The following is a 7,255-nucleotide window of genomic DNA, read 5'->3' as shown; positions in this document are numbered from 1 at the left end:
CTTCCAGAATTGCTAACACCTCCTCCTTATGAACCTCAATCCCGTCTCGTCTAATAGACTGTATCTCAGTATGCTCCTCGACTACATTGTTGGGACCTTTGCTATTTGTAATATATATAAATGATTTGGAGGAAAATGTAACTGGTCTGATTAGTAAGTTTGCGGATGATGCAAAGGTTGGTGGAATTGCGGATAGCGATGAGGACTGTCAAAGGATACAGCTGGATATAGATCGGTTGGTGACTTGGGCAGAGAGATGGCAGATGGAGTTTAATCCGGAAAAATGTGAGGTAATGCGTTTTGGAAGATCTAATCCAGATGGAAAATATACAGTAAATGGCAGAACCCTTAAGAGTACTGATAGGCAGAGGGATCTTGGTGTACAGGTACACAGGTCACTGAAAGTAGCAACTCAGGTGGAGAAGGTCATCAACAAGGCGTACAGCATGCTTGCCTTCATCGGCCAGGGCACTGAGTTTAAAAATTGGTAGGTAATTTTGCAGCTTTATAGAACCTTAGTTAGGCCGCATTTGGAATATTGTGTTCAATTCTGGTCACCACACTATCAGAAGAATATGGTGGCTTTGGAGAGGGTACAGAAAAGATTTACCAGGATGTTGCCTGGTATGGAGGGCATTAGCTATGAGGAGAGGTTGGAGAAACTTGGGTTGTTCTCATTGGAACGATGAAGGTTGAGGGGGGACCTGATAGAGGTCTACAAGATTATGAAGGGCATGGATAGAGTGGACAGTCAGAAGCTTTTTCCCAGGGTGGAAAAGTCAGTTACCAGGGGCCATGGGTTTAAGGTGCGAGGGGCAAGGTTAAAGGTGATGTACGAAGCAAGTTTTTTTACACAGAGGGTGGTGGGTGCCTGGAACTCGCTGCTGGGGGAGGTCGTGGAAGCAGATACTATAGTGACTTTTAAAGGGCATCTTGACAAATACATGAATAGGATGGGAATAGAGGGATACGGTTCCCGGAAGGGGTAGGGGGTTTTAGTTGTGACAGATAGCATATTGGTGCAGGCTTGGAGGGCCGAAGGGCCTGTTCCTGTACTGTGGTTTACTTTGTTCTTTGTTCTTTATATCTTGAGTGTTATTGGAGCTGCACTCATCTAGTCAAGTAGGGAGTATTCCATCACACTCCTGACTTCTGTAAATTGCGGATAGGCTTAAGAGAGTAATGTGGTAAGGTAAACATTGGAGGATTCCTAGCCTCTGAACTGCATGGTAGCCACTGTATTTATATGGCTAGTCTAGTTTATGGTCAATGGTAGCTGGGTAGCCCGATATATGTGAATAGTGGACGATTCTGTGATGGTAATGCCCTTGAATGTCAAGGCACAATGGTTAGATTCTCTCATGAATAAGACGGCCATTGCCTGGCACATGTGTGGAGCAAGTATTACTTGACACTTGTCGGCCCAAATGTGGACATTCAGCAAGTCTGCCTGCACTTATAGAGAAAGAAACAGAGTTAACTTTGTGAGTCTGTATGCCTGTTATTCAGTACAAAACACTCTCTCTCCACAGATGTTGCCAGACCTGTGAGTTTCTCCCAGCATTCTCTGTATTTGTTTTAGAATCCCAGCCACCGCAGTATTTTGCTTTTAAACCTGGGCATCTGGACAAGGTCTGCTTCAGTATCTGAGAAGTTGCAAATGCTATCGAATATCGTGCAGTTATCAGTGAAGATCCTCATTTCTGGTCTTCTGATGGAGGGTACATCATTGATGAAGCATCTGAAGATGGTTGGGCTCAGGACATTCGGAACTCCTGCAGGGATGTCCCTGAGCTGAGATGACTGACCTCCAACAACCACAACCATTTTTCCATGTGTCAGGTATGACTCCATCCAGCAGACAGTTTGTCCCCTGATACCCATTGACTCTGGGTTTGCCAGGGCTCCTTGATGCAGATGGTGTTTGACCTGATTGTGAGACCGTCTATTTCAAGAAATAAATATTCAAGTAGTTTAATCAAATCACTTTATTCAATACCAAGAGGAGAACACAGAGGTTACACCATAGGAACAGAACCATTCAACTGAACCAGTCAATGTCAGTGTTTCCCCTTGATTTGAGCAGAAAGCCATCTTCATATTTACCCCCTGTTCCCACATCCCTCTGTCCCCACCTTGGTTTAAAATTATAACCTCAGTGACAGGAATCCCACAGCCTCTACATCTCCCACGATTTATCTGTGTCTGTGGCTTAACCTTCAACTCGTGGAAGGTATGATTCTACCTACTCTGACATACTGATGCAGAAAAGGTTAAGCTATGGGAAGAACTGAGATCTAAGGAGAACGTGGGAAGTGGGAATCCTCGAGGTCTACCATTCAATTGGAATCTTAACTCTACCTCAACCTCAATACTGCGGAAAGCCTAAAGAAAGTGCAGAGGTCTAATTAAAAAGGGAATCTGGAAAGCAAGGAAATGGCATGTAACAATATTGACAGGTAAATTTATGGAAAATTGAGGTTTTGGAAACATAAGAACAGCAACAGGAAAGAAGGAGACCCGTAAGAGGCCAGAAAAGTAACAGGTTAGGAGGCAGAAGACATGGTCACGATGTTTATTCTTTTCACAAAAAAAACAGGGTTGATGCAAACTTTGTCATTAAGGAGGAGTGTGAAGTATTGTGTGAAAAATATAATTAGAGATAAAACATTAAGTAATTAACATCTTTCAAAGTGGCTAAATCTCCAACTCCAAATTAAATGTGTCCCAGGCTTTTGAGGAAGACAGGGAGGAAACTGTAGAGACTCTGGTATCATTTTCAATTTTCTCTTACAACTAGCATTGTGCCAGGAGATCGGAGGAAAGTTGCGTTGATTTGTTGTTTAAAAGAAAAAGGAAAAAATTAGGCCAGTCAGGCCAATCTCAATGGTTCACAAGCCATCATTTAGAAAGGCACAGCTTAATCAAGGACAGTCATCACAATTTTATTTTAATGGAAGGTTATATCCATCTCACTTTGATGTGTTTGGGAGTGCAGTGATTTTGGTATAAGAACCATATCATTTTATTCTTCTGGAGTTTTGTGGACTGAAGTGGGGAAAAGACTGTTTTAAAAACCAAGTATGGTTGAAGGATTGCTGCACTTTTTAAAAGCAAGTTACCTGACACTCACTGTACATTTGTCCTGAAGAAAGGTCACTGGCCTCAAAACATTAACTCTGCTTTCTTTGCAGCCAGACTTGCTGGGTTTCTCCAATAGTTTCTGCTTTTGTTTCAGATTTCCACCATCAACTGTTCTTTGTTTTATTATTCATTGTAAGTGTTGTTTACACAGCTGTTTGTTCAAGAAATCAGGGAAGTCTGGTTACAGATAGAGCTGGAGCCAAGGAATGGGTACAAAGTGGGATTCACCTGGCAACAACTAGCTGATTAGTCTGGGGAATGGTAATCCATTATTAACGACAAACACCTTCTGCCTGTGAACAACTCTGTGATTGGCTAAACAGCTTGAGGGTGTGAATAATTAGTCAGAAGCCATTGGACCTTTGTTAAGAGAAGGAATTGTCCTGCTTTTTGCAACAAAAAGCACCTCAAGTCTGAAGACAGACAGTTTATTTCCTCTGAGATAGTAGGAACTGCAGATGCTGGAAAATCTGAGATAATAAGGTGTAGAGCTGGATGAACACAGCAGGCCAAGCAGCATCATAGGAGCAGGAAGGGTGACGTTTCAGGCCTAGACCCTTCATCAACGAAACGTCAGCCTTCCTGCCCCTATGATGCTGCTTGGTCTGCTGTGTTCATCCAGCTCTACACCTTGTTATCTCAGTTGATTTCCTCTGACCTGTTGCTGCAAGCTGTAGCTTTTAACCAATAAGTCAGAGACATTATAAACAATACTCCTGTTAAACTGTTTCACCGCTCTGAGCTTCCGTGCACAGCAATCAGTGTGTTGATGCCGATCTCGGCATTAACTTCTGGTTCCTGAAGTTGTTGGCACATGCAGACCTTGGAGATCACATAGAAGAAAAACAAATTATAGAGAAAGCTTATTGTAAAGGTGAACCCTTCACTTTGTAAGCACTTCTGACAGCAAGTGGAAGTACCTGGACCAGTGAGATCAAGGAACAGCAAGCCCTAACAATCTAGTGAACCATGTGGACAGGGACTACTGAATTGGCTTTCTCGTCTTTCCCTGTGCCCATGACACCCATTTTTTTGTGTTTGTCTCTGCTGATCTGCATGTGTGGGTATGGGGAATTTTTTAAGAGGGTCAATGTTTTAACTAGTACAGTTATGTGTCAATGGTTCCTAATTGTTTACCTGTATCTATTAGAATCTATTTATTATAGACAATCATTGTTAAGCATAGAAACATGGTCCCTGCTCTCTGTCAGCCTTGGTCTAAGACAGGTAACTTGGAGAATTTTGCATATGTAAATCTATGACATTTGTGATGACTGGGAATAGTGGGGCTTGATTTCCAGCATGATACCGCAATGAGTTGTAACAAAGGCATTTGAGAAAGTCTCACATGGCAGACTGATCAGGAAAGTAGAAGCTCATGTAGAAGCTCATGTAGAAGCTCAATCCAAGGGCAAGTTAGATTCGAAGTAGGCTCAGTGCTAGTAGCAAAGCTTACTGTCAATGAAGTTTTTTTTCATACTATTTCCATTGGGGTTATGCAGGGGTCAGCCTTTATTATATGTGTCAATCATTCAGATTAATTTTAATTGCTGTGATTAATATATTTTCAGATGGTACAAAAATTACTTGTGTGTTTTGAGTGCGGAACAAAACTGCAGATGGCAGGGAGATGTCAATGGACTGGGCAGGTAGGCAGACAGGTTGCAAATGGAATTCACCCTGGTGAAGTATGAGGTAATGTATTTGGGGAGGTCAACCAAGGCAAGAAAAATGTAGATGATGATTGTGGGGCAGATTGTTCAGGAAATTAAGGCTTGCAGGATACTTTTTATTAATCAGCTCAGACCTAGTATATAAGAGAACAGAGGTTATGTTGTAATTGTATAAAACACTAGTTCGACCACAGCTAAAATATTGAATACAGCTGTGATCATTGCACAACAGGTGCGATATGATTGCACTAGATGAAGTGCAGAGATTAATGAGAATGTTACCAGGGCTGGAGTGGAGAGCGTCAGTGATGAGACAAGTTTGGATAAGCTAGGTTTGACTTTTGAAGAAAAGAAAAGGCTGAAGGAAGATTTAACTGAGGTGGATAAAATTCTGAAGGACATGGAGAAATGGGATAAAATGGGCCTATTGCTGTTAAGAGAGCGTAAAGAGTGGACAGATGGCAGAAACCTTCGATGCATTTAAGTAATACTTAGAAATGCACTTGACTAACAAAACATAAGAGCTGCCGAGCTATGAGCTGAGAGCTGGACTGTTAGACTTCATAGTACTTTTTTGATTATTTCTTCACAGGATGTGGGTATTGCTGGCTGAACCATCATTTATTGCCCTTTCCTAGTTTCCTTCAACAAGTGGGCAGCATTATGCACATTGGCTAGCCTAGCTGCCTCACAGCATCAGGGACTCAGGTTCAGTTCCACCCTCGGGTGACTGTGTAGAGTTTGCACATTCTCCCCATGTCTGCGTGGGTTTCTGTTCAGTGCCCCAGTTTCCTCCCATAGTCCAGAGATGTGCAGGTTAGGTGGATTGCCCATGCTAAATTGCCCCATAGTATGCATGGATGTGCAGATTAGGTGGATTACCCAATGGTAAATGTGGGATTACAGGGATAGAGTGGGGTGCCCTTTGGAGGGTCAGTGGAAACTTGATGTGCTGCACTGTAGGGATTCTGTGATTTTACATATGATGGTGAGCTGCGTTCTTGAACCACTGCAGTCCATGTGCTGTGGGTTGACCCACAATGCCCTTAGGGAGAGAATTCCAAGATTTTGACCCAGCAACACTGAAGTAATGGCGATATATTTCCAAGTCAGGATGGGGAGTGGCTTAGAGGGGAACTTGCATGTGGTAGTGTTCCCATGTATCTGCTGCCCTTGCCCTTCTAGATTGTAATGGTCATGAGCTTGGATCTTTGGTGAATTTCTGCAGTGCATCATGTAGCTAGTATACACTGCTGCTACTCAGCGTCGGTGGTGGAGGGAGTAGATATTTGTGAATGTGGTACTAATCAAGTGGGATGCTTTGTCCTGGATGGTGTCAAGCTTCTTGAGTATTATTGGAGCTGCACTCATCCAGGCAAGGGGGAAGTATTCCATCATACTCCTGCCTTTTGCCTTTTAGATGGTGGACAAGCTTTGGGGAGAGAGAAGGTGAGTTACTCACATACGGTTCCCAGCATCTAACCTGCTCATTTTGGCTGACTCAGGCACAATGGGTTAAACAGCCTACTAATATACTGTCAAATGTAATTATTTGTATGTAACTCCATTAACATTTTCATATTCATATTTAACACAATGCTATCAATCTCAGTGTTGAAAGTCCTAATTGACTGAATCTGAACAGTTTTTCGGAAAAGCGAGTTCTAGATTTACACTCCGCTTTGTGTGAGGCAATGCTATCTTAACAGTCTAGCTGCTCTGGATACCGCCACTATTGAGACTAGTGTGTTTCCATTTACAATTTCACATTCTTTGATAATTTTTATACGTATAGATTAGAATCTAACTGTCAGTTGCAGACAAAATGTCAAATGTAGAAAAAGTGACTCTGTGTAGCAGACTCCCAACCCCAGTCCATCTCACCCAACAGCACTGCCTGAAACCTGGCCTGTCCTTTCACAGCAGGTGTACAGCAGGTACAGCATGGACCTTGGCTACATCATCAATCACACTTATAACCATTCTGAACATTCTCATTTACAACAGTCCATGGAATACTTGTGTACTGATCTTAGACATTGTGACTTTGGTGAAACACAGCTCTCACACTAGGTACAACCCTGTGATTGGTATTCAGCAATCTTCAATATCACTACATTTGTACCACAGTATTAACAAGTGGTGAACATTTTCAAAATGTAAATCAACATACTTTCAAAAATAGATGTAATACAACAGAAGGATGAAATCTGTAAGGATGGAGCAATTTGCTACGTATCCTGCATCAACTAGCAGTTTTGTTGAAGCTCAGGGCATTTTGGACAAAGTGAATGTATCTCATTCTTTGTGCAAGATAACCTGAGCATAGAATACAATGGGTTTGGGAAGCATAGGGAATGCCGGGGAGGTCAGGGAAGTGTGGAGATTGCTGAGGGTGTAAGGGCAGTGAGTTTGGGAAGCATGGGGAATGCTGAGGG

This window comes from Rhincodon typus, chromosome 8 (assembly GCF_021869965.1).
Source record: "Rhincodon typus isolate 14 chromosome 8, sRhiTyp1.1, whole genome shotgun sequence".
In the NCBI taxonomy this organism is placed as follows: domain Eukaryota; kingdom Metazoa; phylum Chordata; class Chondrichthyes; order Orectolobiformes; family Rhincodontidae; genus Rhincodon; species Rhincodon typus.
This window is presented reverse-complemented; position numbering follows the sequence as displayed.